The following is a 22075-nucleotide window of genomic DNA, read 5'->3' on the forward strand; positions in this document are numbered from 1 at the left end:
CAGGGGTTCTGTTATAGAGTTAGATAAAGCAAAAGGTGAAGTCGCCCATTTGGTTTAAAACACACATTGATCTCATTTGATCACCATGGAAGCCCAGGGCGGTGATGGTGTTATCCTGTCTCAGACACAGGTGAGCGCTTAGAAACCGGCAGCCCCGGCAGAGTGCCGCGGACCTGGACTCAAACCCAGGCTGCCAGATGTGAGCCCAGTGCTCTTTCGGTTCCAGCTTTCAATGCACGGGGAAGGGCTTATGGGGAGAGCACTCAGACAACCAGAGCCTCTTCCTGGGGGAGAGAGGAGCCTCTTGGCTTCCATAGGTCAAGTCAGCACGTGTGGCTCCAGTGCAGATTGGCATTGGCCCCTTACTGTGTGTGGCAGAGCTCCAGATGGGCACCAGAGTGCACTTCTGGGGTGCAGAGTATTCTCATAAAGTGTGGGGGAGACAGGGCAGTAGTCTGGAGATTGGTGTAAGCCTCAAACTTCAAAACCTTACCCCTCCTGCATGTTTCTCTTACTGTTTTCATTTTCAGAATTCATGAGGTCCAATGGATTTTGTTTAGCCAATACAGAAACTATCATTATTGACCACAGTATACCAAACGGAAAAGAGCAGCCAGCGCCTGGGTGTGGATCCGACAGAGCATTTGTAAGTATCCTGACTCGAATGCAGTTTTACAGACGGGATCCTGGGGCCACCAGCCAGTGCCAGGGGCTAGGGTTCACTGCCATGCAGAGCTCCGTAGGCCAGAATGATGTGGCCAGAATCACCCAGCCGACCTGCCTGTATTCAGACATTGACTTAAAGAGTTTGCTTTTTCTGGAGGACAGTAAGACCTTGGTTCATAAATCTTGTGGGAACAAAATTCCTTTGCCTCAGTGGCTGGCTGTGATGGGCCATCGAGGAGATGTGGCCAGGCTTCAGGGTCTGGTCTGTGCTGGGCTCTCGGCTGTACAGGGGCCACAAGCCTCCTTGATCACAGGGCCTGGTCTCCTGGGGTGGGGAGAAGTGTCACCTGCATGTTGACCTCACAGCACAGGCCTAGAAATTCTCCAGACTCCCAGGTGGCTGCAGCTGGGCCCAGGGGGGCTGCTCTGAAGAGAGGGAGGATGTGTCTGATTAGTGAAAGCAGGAAAGCCAGAAACTCCACTTCTCCTTTCTTCCTCTCTCTTGTAACAGAACTTTGACCATTCTAAGTGCTCTAAGGCAGCGCAATACCTGGGGCCGCCTCGAGTCACAGCCACCTTCGTCCTTGTGCTCTGGCCATCTCCTTAGGAATTATGGGGCAGCAGTCTGAGGGGGCATCATAGCTTGGCTTCTGTTGACTGTCAGGGCTAAGCCCAGTGCTCTTCTGGTGTGTGAGTGGCAGGAAGTTATTTAACCTCTCCTGGCTTCTCTTAATCTTTAAAGTGGGACCATTATGGTCTTGCAGTGTCTGTTGTATAGACGTCAGGTAATAATTGCGAAATGCCTGGCTTAGGAGCCCCCGAGGTAGCTCTGGGTGTGCAGTCTCCCTGAGGGCATGTGAAAAGCACATTCCATGGGTGGAGGGAGCTCTCAGCACCCCAGGTCCCGGCCCGTCCACTCTGCTGAAAATACAAATGGACTAGGGCAGACCCACATGCTGAAACACACATCTGGGCTAGTTGACTGCAGGACAAAGTGTGACCCCAGCATGTGTCTCCTCTACAGGTCCCCTACTCAGTGACTAAGCCCCATGGACAGGCTCAAGCCAGCAGCTCTCACTTGCTTAGTTTCTTAGGTAGATGGCCCAAGAACTCTTCACAGTGATGTCATGAAATGCTGGTATAAAAGGGCTGACTGGTGAGGCCGAAGGGGGCCTTCCTCTGAAATACCATTGGCTTCTTCATGCCTTGCCATGACACATGCAGGGGATTGAACCTGCCGTATGTGTCCATGGATAGTGCAGTAGTTCATGACCTGGGGGTGCTCCATGCTAATGCAGGCTGACACCGTGGGGTGCGAGATCAGTGCATATTAAACGAATGGTGAAAAGGAGTGGTCCTTTGGAGTGTCTGGCTAGGGCTTGTCATGGTGGTGACCCTCCCTCATAATCCGTTGCTGCAGGGTCCTAGCCTCTGGCTCCATCTGGAGAGGCCTTGAGAGTCCTTCTGCACCCTGGCAGGAGGCCAGATGTCAAAAGTTAGTTCAACTGTGAAGAGTTTTGCTGAGGAGAAACACACAGAAAGCAAGGATGGTACCGTGAGTCTCCCAGCTCTCCCAGAGATTTGCATGGACGGGGATGACTCAGCCTTTATATGTGGCCAGCTGTCCAGGACACCTGGCTGTCAGGGAAAGAAAGCAAAGGAAATCTGTGATCCCAGGAAAGCTTAAAGCTTAACAAAGAAATGTGCACCACCAGGCGGCTCAGGGGAGCATTAGAAGGGCTTGCCAGATGTTTGTTTAGGTGCCTCATCTAGGGCAGTGTAGCTGAGCTAAAGGTGTGCTGCCATCTGTCTCTTGGGAGCAGTCTGTTTTCACACTCCATGGGGCTGTCAGGCAGGTGGTGTGTGGTGACTCTAAGGTAAGGAGGACGCAGAGAGGTGATATTTGAGTAGTTAGAGGCTTTTCCACCTGGCCGCAGCTGTCCTCAGCAATACTTGAGGGAGACCATTTGGCCCTGAGGTTGTGAATTCAGTGATGTCGGACCTGCCTGTTAGGAGTGTACCATGGAGCCTAGTAGTCTGTCCCCACTTGTCCCTGGAGAGGGCAGGTACCAGCACCCAGGACCAGACACCCACTGCACTCAGGTGATGAGTGGGTGTGTCTGATGGGGATGTGAGTCATCCTCTGCCTGGTGACCATCCTAGTTGGCTGGAGGGGTTGCCAATCTCCCAGGAAATTCACTGAAAAGGATGTACCTGGACATACCAATATTCTCATGAATAAGGATGTATATATGGAATCAGGCCCTTATCGATATGTAGGAGTTTTTTATGTGTGAAAGATATGTGGTTCTTTTTTTAAGTATGTTTCTTGATTATGCTATTACAGTGGTTCCAATTTCTTTTCCCTTTGCTTCTTCCCTCTGCCCAGTACCGCCCTTCCACCCAGCAATCCCATCCCCCTTAATTCATGTCAATGGGTTGTGCATAAAGTTCTTTGGCTTCACCCCTTCCTGTACTATTCTTAACATCCCCCTGTCTTACCAATTATACTTCTTTCTTTGTGGTATATTTTACTGATTATGCTGTTACAGTTGTCCCAATTTCTTTTCTGTTTGCTCCCCTCCACTCAGTAACCCTCTCCCCTCCAGCAATCTTAGCCCCCGTAGTTCATGTCCATGGGTCCTGCATATAAGTTCTTTGGCTTCACCCTTTCCTGTACTATTCTTAACATCCTGGTGTCTATTTTGTATCTACCAGTTACGCTTCTTAATGCCCGCATCATTTCCCCCTTCCTACCCGAAACCTCTCCCGGCTGATAACCCTCCCAATGTTCCCCATACCTATGATTCTGTTTCTGTTCTATTCTGTTGCTTATTTTTTGTTTTTGAGATTCAGTTGTTGATAGTTGTGGGTTTGTTGTCATGTTAATGTTCATATTTTGATCTTCTTTTTCTTAAACATATCTCTTTAACATTTCATATAATAATGGCTTGGTGTTGATGAACTCCTTCCGCTTTGGTTCTGCCGCTCCTACTTGCCTGGATGAGTGTTTATTCTTTATTTCTTTGTTTGTTGGATTTCCATGCAGCTCGATTTTCTGGTACTTCTGGTTTTTGGTCTTTTTTTTGTTTGTTTTTTGTTTTAGTTTTGAGGTAGCTGTATTCCTTCTTCACTGTGGAGGGAGATGCAGCGTATCTACCTATGCCTCCATCTTGGCCAGAACTCTGTAGTTCTTTTTATGAAGGAAATTTACTTTTGTATCACTGAGTTTTTGCTACATAACAGAAACCCCAAACTCAGCGACTGAATAGCTATTTATGTAGCTCCTAGTTCTGTGGGTCCACAGTGTGGATTGGGCTTAACCAGGTTACTCTGCTATTTGGGCTCATGCTTGGCTGATCCTGGCTGGGCTCCCAGGGGAGAGCTGGTATAGGGGAGCTCAGTGGATGGCGCACTGCCTGTTCCACGCGCCCTCTCCTGCTCCAGCTCGCTCGCCTGGGCTCCTTCACACTGCAGCTCAGGACTTCACGGGCAGGAAGAGGACCACCCCGGTGTACAAGTGCTTTTCAAGTCTATTCCCATCGTATCAGTTACTGTCCCACTGGCTTAAGCCAATGGCTTGAGTCATCTGAGAAGACACTATGAAGAGCATGAACACAGGGATGTATAAACAATTTGGGTCCATTATTGCAATCAATGCACTATATTCCCTAAAGGCCTAATTTTAGTTCTCTATTTTAAGTATTTGGGGTTATCACTCTAGACCCTTTACTAATAAAGCAAGGTACTGTGCTAGGTAGGGAAACTATAAGTTATGGTTCCCAGGCCTTTGATTGGGTTTGAAGCAGCTGTTCACACACAGAAATGAGTAAGATGTTGTCTTAGTCCTGAGTAAACATCAGTAGTATGTGAAAAAAAAAAAAAGAAGAAGAAGAAAGCCTGAAGGAAAAATAAAGAGAAGGAGGAGATAGTTAAGAAGAAAAAGCGGGAGAAGAAAGAAAAGTTATTACAGTAAAGTAAAGATAAAAAGAAGGGGTGTTAAGGACCAACTGCCTGGAAGGGCATTTGAAGGTTCCCTGTAACCATTGTAGAATGAACTCCTGACTATCTGAGTCTCTGGTTAGTTCAAGATAGTGGTCAGCTCACAAACCTTGTGAGCTTTAAGTCCAGTTGTAGGGCAGGATACCTAAACCCGTGTGGTCTTTATTCTGTAGTCTGTCTGCTTTCCCTCCAAGCTCAGATTTTAACATTAGAGTTCTGTGGTCCAGGAGCTTCTTTCTTAGTATATCTCTAAATTTAAATATTTTATTGTTTATGCTCTTACCATTGTCTGAATATTTCCCCCTTTGTCCCTCTCCACCCAGCCTGTTCCCCTCTCCTAAAGTCAATCCCCACTCCGTTATCCATGCTCGTGGGTCACTTATGTATGTTGTTGGTCTAATCCCTTCACCTTCTTTCACCCGGTACCCACCTCCCTCTTCCCATCTTGCAGCTGCCAGTCTGTTCCATGTTTCTATGCCTCTAGTTCTATTTTGCTCTTTAGTTTATTTTGTTCATTAGGTTCCACTTATAAGTGAGATCATATGGTATTTGTCTTTCACCTACTGGCTTATTTCACTTAGCATAATAGTCTCCAGTTCCATCCATGCTTTCACAAAAGGTAAGAATTTGTACTTTTTTACTGCTGTGTAGTATTCCATTGTGTAAATGTACCACACTTTTACTTTCATTTTTTAATTTCTTTTTTTATTGTTGTTCTATTACAGTTGTCCCAATTTTTCCATATTGCTCTCCACTGACCCCCCCACTCCCACCCTGTTGTCCATGGGTCCTTTATACTTGTTCCTTGACAACATCCTTCCCCTTCCTTTCCCTGTTATCCCCCTCCCCTCTCGCCTCAGGTCACTGTCAGTGTGTTCCTTATTTCCACGTCTCCACTTCTATTCTGCTCATTTGTTTGTTTTGTTCATTAGTTCCCACCTATACGTGAGATTGTATGGTATTTGTCTCTCACTGCCTGGCTTATTTCACTTAGCATAATACTCTCCAGTTCCACCCACGCTGCTGCAAAAGGTAAGAATTCCTTCTTTCTTTTTGCTGCATAGGATTCCACTGTGTAAATGTACCAGTTTTCTGATCCACTTATTTACTGATGGGAACTTAGGCTGTCTCCAGCATTGGCTATTGTAAACAACGCTGCTATGAACATTGGGATGCGTAGGTTCTTTTGAATTGGTGTTTCAGATTCTTCGGGTATAATCACAGCAGTGGGATCTCGGGGTGAAAAGGCACTTCCATTTTTAATTTCTTTAGAAAACTCCAAAACCTGTATCAAGCTGCATTCCCACCAACAGTGCACGAGGGTTTCCTTTTCTCCACGTCTTTGTCAATACTTGTTTGTTGATTTACTGATGATAACCATTTTGACAGGTGTAAAGTGATATCTCGTGGAGGTTTGAAGTTGCATTACTCTGATGATTAGTGACATTAAACATATTTCCATATGTCTGGTGGTATTGAAAATGGGAAACTTCATCTTAACTGTCTGAATGGGGGCTAGAGTTTGAGGAGGAAGAGTGGAAGTTTTTAAGAGCCTTCTCTTAACCTAAAGGGCTTTCAACATTTTAAACAGTGGGTAGAACCAAGTCATTAAAATTTTGTGCTTAAAAATAAAAGGTAAATCCTATGTGTCTCAGACAAGGCATAATAACCGTTTCAAATTAAAAGGTATTTATACCTACCCTGGCCACTTGGCTCAGTTGGTTGGTGTGTCATTCAATGCACCAAAAGCTTGCTGGTTTGAATCCCGGTCCGGGCATATGCCTAGGCAGTGGGTTCAATCTCCCATTGGGGTATGTGCAAAAGGCGTGTTTCTCTCTGACATTGATGTCGCCCCCCTCCCCCCCCAAAAAAAACAACACAATGGAAATGTGCTCAGGTGAGGATTTAAAAAATAAATGAATGAAAATGTGCTTATGCATGATAAATGTTCCCCTAAATAAGCTTCATAGTTTCTTTATATAAGGAAAAATTCAGTATGTGTTTTTATTATAGCAGGCTTTTATCAGAATCAAATTAAATTATACTTGTGTATTTAAGAAAGATTTCTACTCCAGAGCACACAAAGAAATAACCACTCTTACAAGACTAACTGCAGTCGCATAAAATAGCCTTTGGCCTTCAGTACACATACATGAGGGGGTGGAGATTTATTAATTTGTAGGTCATTTTCCTGTCTTAAGAAAGGGTGCTGAGAGAACATTGGAATGACCCCAGGAGGACAAGTAAATCTGAAATTCATGCCTTCGGTGAGCAGTTTGTAAATGCAGTCATTACTGCTCTTAGGAGCAACCCACTGGGGGCCCGGTAGGACAGTGTCTGAGGCTAAGTCACATTTGGATTCAGGTGAAGCCCAGCCATGCTGGGTGCTACCCAAGCTCTTGGCACATGCCTTTCCCTTGTGCACCACAGTCTTTAGTCTTGAGATGGTGCCTGTGCGCTTGTATTTGCCACATTTCCCACTAAATCTTTTGCCTTTGGCCTATTAGCTGATCCCTAAAGGCATTCGAATCTGTGACTCCTGATACTGAACAACAAAAGGAGAAATTCTGCACAGTTTTGCCCAGGCCGATGTCATATACTAAGAGGGAAATGAACTTAACATTCCTATTGGCTGTGATCCTAGTAACAAATAATGAGAAGCTGCAAACTTATCTGGAAGACTTAACCACTCTGCCTAACATACTTTGTGTATAACTAGCCCTTTTTGTTTGTTTGTTTGTTTGTTTGTTTGTTTCCCTTAAGCTAATTTAGTCCTATGGGCTTTGATAAGCTATGGGAATACTAATGTTCAATTGAAAAATTCATCCTTTCTACCTTGTCCAGTGCTGCATATTACACTAGAGAATAGAAGTGACTCCAATGAAATATCTGCCCTTAGAGTTCATAGTCCGGTCAAGTAGACGAAGAAACATTTAGTTATAATAGAAATATTGACAACAGCTTACCAAGAAAACTTTTCTAAAGGAGGGGATGCCTGAGCTTAGTTATGGTGAGTGAGAAATTCTCCAAATAGACAGGAACCTTGTTCAAGGAAATTCCAGAAGTAAACACCATTCTAATGGAAGTCCCCACTCCTTCAACAAGTATTCCTTGAGGGCCTCTCCTGTGCCTGGCATTGCCCCAGGGTCCGGAATAAAATGGTGAAGGAAACAGAAGAGGTCTCTGCTCCCAAGGAGCTTGTGACCAGTGGACATCACCTAGCCAGAAAACAGACAGTCATCACATCCTGTAAGAACGTGCTGTTTCCGTTCCCTGTTACACATGTCAGCAGTCACTCACGTCATCGACGTGGGGCCCTGAATGTGAGTGGGGAGGCCACCAGTTGTTCCTGAATCAGCTCATGACATCAGTCTGCTGTTTCTGGCTTGAGAAAAAATAACGAAGACAATTAAAATGACATTGGTAAGTGTGAATAATTATACTTTCAGAGTATATTTTACGTTTTTTTCTCCTTGGGGTAACAAAGGGCTATATCCCTGTGTCTTAGGGTCCAGAATCCGAGAAGTCAGAACATCTAGGAGATAGCCACATATATGCATAGGATTTGGCATTAGGGTTGTGGGAGTGATCAAGCAGCCTCCGTAAGGCCGTTGTCACCATGTCTGAAGTTGAAGCCTGAAGTCCACAGGGCAGGGAGGGAGGATGGATGTAGAGTGGGGAGATCAAGAGAAAACCAGAACCAGCATGAGCTCGCCCACACAGACAGACTGAAGAAAGCCGGCAGTCTGTTGTCTCCAGTCTTGGTGATGAGTGTCCTGCAGAAGCCAGGGTCTGTGTCACAGAACTAGGCGCACCCCTGGCCTGTGTCATAGAGCTGCACATACACCGGGTCCAGGAGGGGAGCTGATGGAGGGTGAGGAAGGGCAGAGCAGTCCCAGGCCAAGGTGCTGCCCCACAACATGGAGTCTAGTTGGCAGGTGGGCAGCAACTCATACTCGCTACTGAGTGGCAGCCTTATTACTCGGCCTTCCAAATCTCCCACTGAACCCTCTGTGGCCCGTTCTATCCAGAAATATAAAAGAGCAGGGATTCTGAGATAGGTAGTTCAGCCTGAATAAGTTGACATATTGTAAATCCACCATATCCTGTTATGTAATGACAGAGCTCCATAGCACGTTTGAGAAACATCTAGCAGTAAAGAGAAGTCTTAGGGTGATGGGTAGGAGATGAGGCTGAATGCCAGGCTGACAGAGCCATCACGGTATTCAGCAGGGGAATGATGTGCTAGATGGGTGTTGTGGATGGATAACCTGTAGTTATTCGGGGAAATTTAAGCTAGATCATATAGGAGACTCCTCTGAGAGTTGCCACAAAACTTGGAAGGGGGAAGTGTGAAACTTAAGAGTCTAAGCTCAGGGAGAGCAGTGGATGGGGTTGCCATGAGCTCAGGAAGGAAGGTTCTGGACTGGGCTGGCAGGGGAAGCAGAGGCTAAGAGTCAGCTGTGGGCATATTCAGTCTAAGGAGTGTGCACCATCCCCAGCTGGTACTTGTCTGATGGGCAGGTGCGAACATACTGCCTGAAGTATAGAAGAGATGCTTAGAGGTAGAGCAGGCAGTCTGTGGCCCGAAGCATGGGAAGGATGGCCGAGCAGGAAGCTAAAAAGCAACAACCCTGGGCTCCACTTACAACTTAAAGCTACTAGTCACCAGCCCTGGATAAGCTCCTTCTTGGCTGCTGCTTACAGGAACCAGGGTTGGGGAGGGATGGGACCCCTCTTTGATTTGGCTGCTACAATCTGTTACACGTGATCAACTATAACACTATAACAGATACAGTTAATTCACATTTCTCCAATTCTCCATTAGGGCTGGGACTTAGTCTAATATCTTTAGCCCAGATTAGTCTTCTTTCCATATCCCCTTGCAGTACTATTTTGATTAGGAGATTAGTTATTTTTGTTTCCCCAAAAGAAAATAATTACTTTTCTGCCTGATAATGAGAGTCATTCAAGATATATACAAGGGTATTCACTGCAGACTTATTAGAAACAATAATTTAAAATTACCTGAATGTTCATCAATAGAAAATTGAATGTAGAAATTATAAACTAGAAAATAAGTAGATTAATATGTATGACTTAGGAAGGAATCCTACTTTATTGCTGAGGGAACAAAGCAAGAATATGCATATGTTTAGTATATGATTTATGTTACTCAGAAGTACGCATATGTATACTTATACAAACATTTGTATTCATTCTTCTGTAAGTATGGACAAAAATGCCTAGAAGAACATACACCAAACTGTAAAGAGGTAGTTTTCCTGGATCGTAGATAAGGGGGAGGGTTAAGAGTGTGGAAAATTTAACTCTTTACATTATAAATGTTATGCTGTTTGAGTCTATTACACAAAAGTAATTATCTTGGACTAAATTCTAAAATTATAGAACAGCCTAAGATAGAAACTAAATTCATCTAAAATGTTACCAAACAGAAACAACCACAGTTGACATGTTGATGAGTATCTTCTAGAATCTTGACCTTTCCTATGTACACATATACGCACAAACTCTCATTATTTGTAACACCCTCTCTCCTTGTTCTCTCATTGATCAACTCTTTCTTTCTTTAAAATTGTATGTATTGATTTTAGAGAGAGCAAGGAAGGGGAGAGAGAGGGAGAGAGATTTATTGTTCCACTTACTTATGCATTCATTGGTTGCTGCTTGTATGTGCCCTGAGTGGGGATCGAAACGCAACCTTGGTGTATCAGGTTGATACCCTAACCAGCTGAGCTACGTCACCAGGGCTTCATTGGTCAACTATTTCTGATCCTCTTCTTCCAGCTTTGTCTCCCTTACTTAACTTCAATACATTAGGTTTTTGTCATGGGACTTCTCTTTACACTTAGTCCCTAAAATCACCTCATCCAGTCTTAAGGTCATCCTTCTTCCATGACTTTCAGTTTCAGATATCCAGTTACCCACCCGACAACTCCATTTAGATGCGGAAGTTTCAAAATGAAGGTACTTTGTAAATCAAACTTTTAATATCTATTCACATCCTCCCCCTCCCCTTACCAATAAAAACACACCTTTCCTGATCTTCACTAGCTCCTTAAACGATAGCGATTTCCACCACGTTGCTCAGACCCCTTAATCCTTCCTTTCCCCCCTCCTTCCACATCTGACCTATCAACAATGCTCCCAGCTGCACCACCAGTTACCCGCCTCAACCCATTTCCCACCCCAACACACACACAAAGGACCTTGGAGATAGTCCCTTTACTTTTACCCCTTTCACCTCAGTTGGAATAAAATCCAGTTTCCTAACCACGGTCCCTAAGGCCCTAGATGACCACCAGCAAGGCCTCATGCCCCTGCCCCCAACCTCAGCTGAGACTACTCTGCCCTCACTCCTTCTGTTTGGCTCTCACTGAATTTCTAGAACATTCTAAGCTGCTTATGGCCTCAGACATCTGTCTTGGCCTTTCCCTCTGAAATGCTCTTTCCCACTGTTCTCACTGCTGTCTCCACTCATCCTTTAAGCTTTTGCTCAAATAGCACTTCCTTGGAGAGATTTGACTTGGCTCTCGTCCTTCCACACTATGAGTCTCTCTCTCACACTTTGTCCTTCCTAGCACTAAGCGCGATCATGAATTCTAATCTGTTTACTTGCTTACTTACCATCTGTCTCTTCTACTAAAATGTACACTCTATGAGGTCAAGGACCCTGAATATAGATCTGTCCCCAGCATCCAAGACAGTACCTGGCACCTAACAGATCCAATCACTTATTGAGAGAACGAACATTCACATCCCCATCTAACATTGAAAGCAAATGGGATCATGTTACCTCTGCTGCTGTGCAACAAGCGTTTACATTTTACTCACTTCTAAATGTCTTCGCAAGTCAGATGGATGTAACCAAAATCTTGCTTTTTAATGGGTGCATGGCAGGTCATGTGAAGGTATCGATCTATTTAACCAAACTCTAGCTGGGCATGTAGGCACGCTGCAATCTCCCCCGACTAGATGTGTTTTCAATATATATATTGTACATATTATTGAACATTCCAATTTCATCTTTAAGATAATTTCTAAGAAGTGGAATTGCTCGATCAAAAATTACAAAGCACAACTTTGGATACTGAAGGTATTTTTAAAAATCATCCATTTTATTCGCTCTTCCATAAAATGAAACAAAACACACGGCTTTTTATAACTACTACACCCTTTAAGGGAAACAGATTATTATCAAAAATGTTTTGGGATGTGGCCTATTCAGGGAATCTAGTTCAGACCCCTACATTGAAGAAAACGTCAACTTGATGTCTGTGTAAAAAGCCTCATTATTAAATGCCGTGGGAATGAACAAAACAATATTCAGAGACTGCAACTGCTGTCTTTAAAGTGACTGTATCCAAGAAGAGAGTAGTTGGTGGTTGTTGGACACATTGCATATTATTTACTCTGTGGGCCTCGCAGCACTGGCTGAAAGCTCACGGGGTGGTAGCCCCACGAGTGGCTGGAGCACCCAGGGAAGAGTTGGGGCTCACAGTGGAAAATTTATAAACGTCCTCCTTTAGAAATCTCTCCAAGTGTGATAATTATATAAACTTCCTCCGTTAGAAATCCCTCCTTTCAGTCTCAATTCCCTCTTTGCCTTAAGAGCAACCAAGAAACAGCCATCCTCCTCCACATTCTCACTTGACGCTGCGGGGACAGCCCCTCCCCTGCCTCAGCCTATTGACCTTCCCCACGGTCGCAGGGTCGTCCTGTCCAACCCCTACAATTCAGCCCGTCAGCAGCAGACTCCCTGATGTCCGCAGCCTCGTCCGAGATGAAAATATCTCCCTGCCTCCTTATCTTCACAACATGTGGTGACTTCTGAAGGTACCACCTCCCTTGAATCCTTCCTTCAAATAAGCTTTTTCCCCCGATTATCCTATCACTTCATGACAAGAGGGAGAGGCCGGTGTTCTCCTTACTCCCCATTGCCTCACACAGCTCATTGCCCCCTCCCTTGTGGAAACTGCCCTGCTGAGTTTACACCAGCCATCTGACTATGCTCTCACCACCCCGGGCCCTTTGTTCACTTGGTTCCTGCCAGCCTTAATAACAATCACAACAGCTTCACGAGGGCCCATCTTCATGCTTTGGCTCCTCAGTTCTCTGACGCCTCACGCCACACAGTGTTTTCCATTATTTCACCGCAGCCGTGCACTGATTTTGATATCGACACAAACTTCTCACCTCTGAAATCTTTATCCTCAACGTCCCACTTTCTGCCCATACCTTCCTGGCCTTCCCAGGCAGCTGCCCCCCTTCCTCCACTGTCACAATTTCTGGTCCTGCAGAGACTGCCAGTTCGTTGACCCTATGGTATAGACTGAATGTGCCCCCGCCCTAATTCATGTGCTGACTCCCTCCCCCTCCTTGTGATGTTGTTAGAAAGTAGAGCTTTTAGGAGCTAGTTAGAAGTGAACAAGGTCATGTTGTGACAGGGTAGTAAGAAGCTGGCACAATTCCTGGGCAAGTGAAATGGGGGAACTGAGACCAAAAAATTAAACAAGGCCAAACAGTTTGAGCAACTTGCAGCCAGCTGGTGAATCGCAAGATCTTGTCTCCCCTGACCAAGGGCACTTGAAAGCAAATAGTCCATACCTCTCCTCCCTAACCAAAGAGCACATAGCTGAAATCTCCCTGGTCCGGGAAATAGGGAACAGAGACCCAATTAATGTCACGCGTGCCAGCTAACCCCAAGGACAGATGAAGTCAGGAACAAATAACAAAATCTCCACTAAAAGCCAGGCAGACTCAAGATAACAGTAACAGACCAAAGAATGTTCCCAAATCCCCCTCTGTGCTCATTTGGACACATCAGCATATTAAATATGCACTTGGAAAGCCAATGAATATTCTGATGGAAACCTCCCCTAAGATTCTCACCCACATGAAAAAGATAAAAGCCCTCAGACAAAAGACTCAGCGAGGGCTCACTCTAGACCATGCCCATGCCCCTTCCAGGGCAGGGCCTTCTTATTTGCTCTTGAACTCTAAGGGACCCCCCCAGGAGGCTTACAGCCAGGGAAGAAGTGGGCAGCAGCAGCTAAACCCAGGCTTACTTCCTGATCCTGTCTCCAAGTTCTCCTGGTGTCTGGCTTCCCAGTAAGCTAAAAGTAGCTCCAACTTGGCTCACTTCTTTTTTTTTTAACTATTTTTTATTGATTATGCTGTTACAGTTGTCCCAGTTGTCCCCTTCTGCCCACCTCCACCCAGTACCACCCTTCCCTCCAGCAACACCCCCCTTAGTTCATGTCCATGGGTCGTGCATGTAAGTAAGGTCTTTGGCGTCTCCATTTCCTATACTATTCTTGACATCCCCTGTCTGCTTTGAGCCTACCAACTCTGCTTCTGAGTCCCTGCACCATTTTCTTCATTCTCTCCCTTCCCCTGCCCAGCTGATAACCCTCGAAATGATCCCCATACCTATGATTCTCTGTGTTCTGGTTGTGTGCTCAGTTTGTTTTTGTCTTTGTTTTTGTTTTTTGAGATTCAGTTGTTATTGGTTGTAAGTTTGTAGTCATTTGAAGGTTTATAGTTTTGAACTTCTTTTTCTTAACTAAGTCCCTTTAACATTTCATGTATTAATGGCTTGGTGATGATGAACTCCTTTCGCTTGACCTTGTCTGGGAAGCACTTATCTGCCCTTCCATTCTAAATGATAGCTTTGCTGGCTAGAGTCGTCTTGGTTGTAGGTCCTTGCTTTCCATGACTTTGAATAGTTCTTGTCAGTCCTTTCTTGCCTGCAAGTTTCTTTTGAGAAATCAGCTGATAGTCTTATAAGAACTCCGTTGTAGGTGACTGTGTGCTTTTCTCTTGCTGCTTTTTAGAATCTCCCTTTATCTTTAAACTTTTGCATCTTAATCATGATATGTCTTGGTGTGGTCAACTTGTTTGGGACCTGGTGCTTCCTGGACTTGTATGTCGATTTCTTTCACCAAATTAGGGAAATTTCCTTTCACTATTTTTTTCCACTAATTTTTAATTTCTTGCTCTTCCTTTTCTCCTTCTGGCACTCCTATGATTTGAATTTTGGTATGTTTATAGTTGTCCCAGAGGTTCCTAATCCTCTCCTCGTGTTTTTGCATTGTTGTTTCTTCTTTCTGTTCTGGTCGAAAGTTTATTAATTCCTCACGTTCCAAATCACTGATTTGAATCCCATTTCCTTCCCTTCACTGTCGATTCCCTGTATATATTTCTTTATTTCATTTAATGTAACCTTCATATCTTTCTTTCTTTTATTGCCATATCAACAAGTTCTCTGAGCATCCTTATCACCAGTGTTTTGAACTCTGAATCTGATAGGTTGACTATCTCTGTTTTGTTCATTTCTTTTTCTGGAGTTTTGTCCTGTTCTTTCACTTGGGCCTTATTTCTTTGCCTCCTCAATTTGGCAGCCTCCCTGTGTATGTTTGTGTGTATTAAGTAGAGCTGCTTTTACTCCCTGTCTTAAGAGCATGGCCGATTATCCAAGGCTCCTATAAGTTGTGTGGGGGAGAGCCTTAGGTAATTTTCAGGGCGGGGCAACCCGCTTCACTGCTTTGTGGTCGGGGCTCAAAGAGGGGACAATGCCACAGCCTGGTTTCTGGCAATTTTCCCGATACTCGCCCCCTTTCCAGTGACTTTACCCACTTCCCATATGCATTTGTTGCCCTTCGAGTTGCTGTGCTGGTGTTTGCATACATTCTAAGACCATGCAGGCCTTGGGCACTTGGGGAAGGACAATGTTCCCAGAGCACAAGGGTCTCCAAGGCCCACAGGTAAAGGAATCAAGTCCCTAGTGGCTGACAAAACCAGCAGGAAGAGGGGAAAGGAGAGTGCAGTATTTCCACACTCTCCACTCTTTAACAATATCCGCCAGAATCCCCTTCGCAGTGCAAGTAGATAGCAAGGTATATCCCTCCATCCAGTCAGCTCCCTAACCTGACGCATGAGCCCTACATGATTCTTTCTGCTAAGATGTGCAGCATTGCCCTGCTTGTCAGTCCTCCCGTGCTTCCCAAGTACTCCCCCATTTCCTGGGCAGGGGTGAGGGGTGGTGTGGGGGAGTAGGTCTCTCTGTTACGAAGAGGCAGGAGGAGTCTTTTAGTGAAATGGAGATATATTAATTGTGTACAGTTAAGTAGCAAAATCTGGCTATAAGCATAGTATACACAGTCTGACAAAATGTTATATGCATAAAATACTACCAAGACATCATATACCAAAATGTTCGCAGTTGTAGTTTCTTCTTAAAGTTTTATATTGTATGTTTCACATATAGATCTATGATTCATTTTGAATTATCTTCAGTATCAGATATGAGGTGTGGGCCAAGACTACCTTTTTACGTGAATGCACAGTTATCTCAACACAGTTTATTTTGAAGCTGTTTATATACCTTTGTCAATATTTTATTGACTATATTTATGTAGGTCTATTTCTGGAATCCCTATTCTAATTCATTGTTCTATCTGTTTATCTTCAGGCCAATACTACAATGTCTTAATTACCATAGATTGATAGTAATTCTTGAAATCAGGTAGTGTGAGTTTTCCAACTTTATTCTTATCATCTGTGTATTTTATTTATGTTTTTAATTTAAATACTTTGTTGTTTATGCTATTACAGTTGTCCCAATTTTTCCCCCTCTGCTTTCCTCCACCCAGGCCGCACAACTGCCACAGTCAATCCCCACACTGTCGCTTGTGTCCACGGGTCATTCATTCATTCATATTCTTTGACTAATCCCTTCACCTTCTATTGACCAGTCCCCACCTCCTCCCACCCCACCCTCCCTTTTACAGCTGTCACTCTGTTCCATGTTTCTTTGCCTCTGGTTCTATTTTGCTCATTAGTTGATTTTGTTCAAGTGATTCTACTTATAAGTGAGACCATATTTGTCTTTCACCAAATGGCTTATTTCACTAAAATGATAGTCTCCAGTTCCATCCATGCTGCTGCAAAAGGTAAGAATTCCCTCCTTATTACTGCTGTGTAGTATTGCATTGTCTAAATGTACCCGTTTTGTTGTTGTTGTTGTTTGTTTTTGTTTGTTTGTTTTTAATGCACTCATATACTGATGGGTACTTAGGCTGTTTCCAAATCTTGGCTATTGTAAATAGCACTGCTACGAATATAGGGGTACATATATTGTTTTGAATTGATGTTTCAGGATTCTTACGTCTCTATATTTTTGTTGTGCTGGACTATTTCAGATATTAGGTATTTTATAGACATTATTACATTTCTCTCCTTACATTTTATGACGCAATAGCATCGCCAGCCACTGTAATCCTTAATATCATTAACACTAATTCCTTATTATCCTTGAATTCTTGGTTGCTCTTCTTATTTCTAGGGTCAATTACCTTTAATACTTCTTGTTTCTTTCTCCCATTAAGATTTCTGCCATCTTTAAAGAAGAAAACAATACAACAAAACCAAGTCACTTGCCGTGCCCACCACACCTCTTCTTATCATTTCTTGTCCCACGCTATATATGCGATTCACATAAAACATCACAGAGTCTCCGCTAAGCCTTTACCCCAAAGAATGCAGAAAGAGAATGTATTTTCTGATAATACATGTTCTAATTTCACCACAACAAAATAACTGGGCTATCTTGTATTTCCTCATATTTTGTTCTTGAATAAAATTCAGTGCATTGAAATGTTCAAAATCAAATCCAAATTTTATCTCTGAATTGCTTCATGGTCCTAAACGTATTCTCTTGGCATCCAACTAAACTTTTTATGAGAATTATACTTCCCATGAATCCTGGTCTCAAACTAATAAATCACAAAAAAAAGACTCTGAAGATATCGAGTCAATGACAGATGCACCTGAATGTGAGTGTAGCTTTAGGGGGGGAAAAATCCACACTGTAACTAATCACAGTCTATTTCCTTCTATTATCCCATGTCACAGTCACAAAGGACAAGCACATAGAACAAGGCTCCTTTAAAAGGTCAAAAGAATCCATGTACCCACAATAAAAGAATGATCAGAAGTACACTAAATCATATTGCAGTTACAAAAGGGACTGGGGAAATTTTCTCAGTCTTGTTAATGTGCTCAAGAGGCCCAAAGTAAGATGAGAGAAAAGGAAACAAAGAGGAGAGAAAGGAAAATTGAGCAGATGTGCATTAAGAAGTTATTTTTTGAAATGTGCAAGGTGTTCCTCTGAGTGCCAGCTATCTGGAAGACTAGTCACAATGTCCTAGGGAAATTGCCTTCCACCTGTGCGTAGAGTCATTCATACGGGGGAATGCTCCAAGGTGTTCTACTTCTTAAAAATGTATCAGGTAGAAAGCACAGACAAATTTGGGTCATCCTTCCACCCCCAGAGACATCTCAGACAAGAGTTTGACTCAAGAATCATATTCTGCCATAAATCTGACTTGGCTCCTATAGTAACAGAGTGATATTTGTGGAATATTTACTATGTCCTGGGCATTTAAGAATAATGCATATATTGATTCATTTCATCTTCACAAAACCAATCCTAAAATGTGGACTTTGTGATTATTCCCATTGTAAACCTCAAGAAGGAATATATCTGCCAAGAAGGACTCCTCAAGGTTAAGTGGACATAAATTCATAACTAGAGTCTAGCAGCCGTTGCCAACAGAGAGAGGCCTCTCACTCTTCATTTCAGGGAAAGGCCACAGACAGAGAATTTAACCTCCTCCACTGTGCTTGTGCCACCTCATAAGGAGTTCCTGGTATTGCATTTCAACAGGTGGACTGAGACCTGCCCCATCCCATTGGAACTGGGAAGCTATGTCGTCATTTGCATCTATACTGACCAATTGGAGTGGCTCAATAACGACCAGTCAGGATGCACAGTTCTGACCAATCAACACTATGCTCTTGAGACGAATTAGAACTGGGTGAATTGGACTTCTAATTTGCATAAAAATGGACCAGTCAGGAACCAGGGTAGAAACTTTGTGGCGAGTGGGATGCAGCTACACTTTTGGTTTCCACCTGAGGCTGCATTCCCCTGGTTTGCAAACTGTTCACTTGGATAAAGTTTCTTCTCTTTCTGCATCCCAGATTTGGGACTTTTCTGACACTAGTTCACAGATGAGGAAACTGAGCTCCTGAAGCTACCAAAGTCAGCCAGCTAGAGTGTAGCAGTGCTGAACTTCTTAGGCATAAGACCTGAGTTCTGGTAATCCAGGTCTAGTTTTAGCAAAGCCCCCACTGTAACTGCTGGTGTCAGGGGCTGCTTAAACCCCAATCAATCTGCTGTCCCAGCATAACTGCTGACACCAGTGAAGTCCTGTGTCCTTCAGAGATATCTTAGCCTGCTGGCAATGCCCAAGTCCCTCAAAGATATCATTGCCGCCAGCAAGAAGTTAGTAACTTTTCTGTTTTAGTAAGCCTCTCTGTTGTCGGAGCCAACTCCCCCAAAGCCAACAACAGAGAGTCCCTTCAACCCCCTTCTCCCTTACCCTTTAAAAACCCCTGCCTTTCTCTTGTTGGCCGTGGGCTCCTTAGGGTCTCAGCCCGCCTGTCGCAGCCAGCCGAATAAATCTTTTAGACTCATGGCCTGTTCTCCTGTCATTTCTCCTCTCACTCTTGCTGTACCTACCAGCTCTAAAAGCAGAGCACACAACTGTGATGGAATACCATCACTGTCTCCCTTAGTTTTCAGACATTCTCCAGCAGCAAATGATCAGATTCTATATAAATGTGCACACGTGCACGTGTGTGTGCACACACACAACCCCGCATGGCAATTTTCCTTGACTGTACAGGGAGTATTAATGTGATCAATAAACATGGTCTCGCACAGTCCCCCAGCTTTCTCCTATTCGAGGTAGCCACCATCATCTTGTGCCTGGCCTGGCACAGACAGATTCAGTTCCACCATGAGTCCTAGGGCTCTGTCTTTCCCTCCACCCAGAAGGCTGGCCTCTCCTCTCTAGCTAAATTTTGCCTTTCTCATGGCCTTGCTGCAAACCCAGGTCTCCTGAGCAACTTTCCCTGTTACTTCTGGCTAACATTAACTCCTCTTTCCCTATCCTGGTACTCAAAGTAATCACTTCATTCCAACATGAACCACAGTGAGCTATCTTGCAAACTACTTACTTCAAGCAAAAGTCAAGCTCCATAGATAAAGTTGCTGTTTTTCTTAAAGAACATTTTCATTGTTACATATAGCACATATATAGAAAAACATAAAAGATGTATCCTTAATATGTTACTTAATACGTTATTATAAGCAAACATCCTAGCCAACATCCAAGAGAAAGATGGGGCATAGCAGGGAGGAAAGGTGTTCCAGGTGGAAGTGACAACAGGAACACAGGCTTGAGGCAGGGGAGCTGGGTGTGAGTGGTTTGGACTGAACATCATGTTCCTGGAGGTGCTGAGTCTGTGGCTGGCTCTCCAGACAAGAGACCTGGGAGTTGGTCACACAAGGTCTCATGCAAAGGGCCCCACACTTGGTTTAATGCTCTGCTGTCACTATCCTGAATTTTTAATACTTTTTGATAATTTTCATATAAGAAATCTCTCATTTTAATTTCGTACTGTGCTCTGCAAATTATGTAGCTGGTGCTGGTTGGCCTTGCCTTTGCAGTAGAAGTGGTTGGTTCTCTTTCCATGCTGGTCTTTAGGTGGCCTATTCTGGTGCCTTGATCGTCCAAACTTCTCCAACTACAGGCCTAACATAAACAAGATAAAACCAAGAGAGAGAGAAAAGAGAGAGAGACAGAGACAGAGAGAAAACTTTTCTATTTCCCTCTGCTTCTGCCCTGGCCCAACAGGCCCCAGGTGCCCAGGACCTTTCCTCTACTTATCATAGAATCCAGGGCTTTCATCTTGAACTGGGAGTGGCCCTTCTCTCTTCTGGGAACTTTTAAATGCATGTGCATATTGCTCACATTTTCATTTTGGGGTAGCAGTGGTCTCTGGCCCAGTGAGGACTGCAGGAGTTCAAGGAGAATAACTGTTATCTGAGAGCTGCTGTGTAGGGCTTGGGTATGCAATATCCTCTGACCTCCGTGGAGGGGAGGTTACAGCTTAGCCAATGACCTTCATTACTTCTCTGTTGCCACGTTTTCACAGTACCCTAACAGAGACCAGGACTAAATCCTTGCCCTTGGGGAAGCACTTTGAGAAACATGGGGACATTCCTTAACCTGCCTCACGGCAGGCCATTGTCATCCCAGACACAGGTGATTGTAATGAAACCTACCCAGGTGCCTCCAATGAATATGCTTAAGCTTCTTCTGAGACCTACATCACTGTTCCTATGCCCATGCAGGTCTAAAACGCAATACCCTGAAAAGAACTTTGAGCTACAGGGTATGAGGTGAGGGACTGAAGCCCTTAGAAATGAAACTTCCATCACCTGGAGCCCCCTTCATCACTACAAGTTTTCATTTAGTGGGGTTTTCAGCAGATTTGGAGCCCTATTCTTAGCATCATCATTTGTTCATGCAATCATTTAGTCAGTTATTGCTTCATTCACGTGGCCATCTACCCATTCATTGCTCTATTCAACCAACATTGATTGACATCTGGTGTACCTCAGACACTTTGCTAGGCAGGGAAGAAGACAAGAGAAATACCATCCATGGCTCTGCCCTCAAGCAGTTCGTAGTCAGGTAGGATACGGTCTCAAGGTCTGGACAGTTCTAAATTTTATTACTAAATGTTATTCTTGTTAAATGTTAAAAGGTAGCACAGTATTTTGCAGACCAGCTGTTATTAGGATGAGCTTGACAGGAACTCATCTAGACAAATGTAGACATTTGTCTCTCTCAGGTTCTTCACCGGGCTCCCCTAGATGTTGTGTGTGCTTCTCCAAGGCGATGCGCAGGGCTTTCTCAGGTGCTCCAACGGGCTCCCCTAGGTGTGTGTGGGGCTTTCCCAACTGTTGCGCAGGGCTCTCATAGGCGCTCCACTGGGCTCCCCTAGGTGTTGTGTGGGTCTCTCCCAGGCTTTGCGCAGGGCTCTCTCAGGAGATCCTCCAGGCTCCCCAAGGTGTTGTGTCGGGCTCTCCCAGGCGATGCACGGGGCTCTCCGAGGCAATGTGCACGGCTCTCTCAATTTCTCCACCGGGCTCCCCTAGGTTTTGTGTGTGCTTCTCCAAGGCGATGCGCGGGGCTCTCTCAGGCGCTTGACCGGGCTCCCCTACGTGTTGTGTGGGCCTCTCCATGGCTATGCGCAGGGTTCTCTCAGGTGCTCCACCGGGCTCCCATAGGTGTTGTTTGGGTCTCTCCCAGGCGTTGCCCAGGGCTCTCTCAGGCGCTCCTCCGGGCTCCCCTAGGTGTTGTGTCGGGCTCTCCCAGGCGATGCACAGGGCTCTGCGAGGCAATGTGCGCGGCTCTCTCAGGTTCTCGACCGAGCTCCCCTAGGTTTTGTGTGTGCTTCTCCAAGG

At 44.6% G+C, this 22075-nt stretch overlaps 3 long non-coding RNA genes across 3 annotated transcripts in view; all 3 read left to right on the plus strand.

The window, feature by feature from the left end:
• LOC150002003 (uncharacterized) overlaps positions 1-5704 on the plus strand; it is a 30447-nt gene extending 24743 nt beyond the window's left edge. The window contains exons 4-5 of the long non-coding RNA XR_016513073.1: positions 531-646; positions 5663-5704. This is a non-coding gene — a long non-coding RNA (uncharacterized LOC150002003). The remainder of the gene's footprint in view (positions 1-530; positions 647-5662) is intronic.
• The window catches only part of LOC150002000 (uncharacterized), a 127648-nt gene that overhangs the window by 83561 nt on the left and 22012 nt on the right, over positions 1-22075 (plus strand). The gene's annotated exons all lie outside the window — the stretch shown is intronic.
• Positions 16227-17361, plus strand: LOC150002004 (uncharacterized). The gene is made up of 2 exons (XR_016513074.1): positions 16227-16643; positions 17079-17361. It is a non-coding gene; the product is annotated as an uncharacterized LOC150002004 (long non-coding RNA).

The sequence above is a fragment of the Furipterus horrens genome, unplaced genomic scaffold (genome assembly GCF_987537825.1).
Source record: "Furipterus horrens unplaced genomic scaffold, mFurHor1.1.pri manual_scaffold_9, whole genome shotgun sequence".
NCBI classification, from domain to species: domain Eukaryota; kingdom Metazoa; phylum Chordata; class Mammalia; order Chiroptera; family Furipteridae; genus Furipterus; species Furipterus horrens.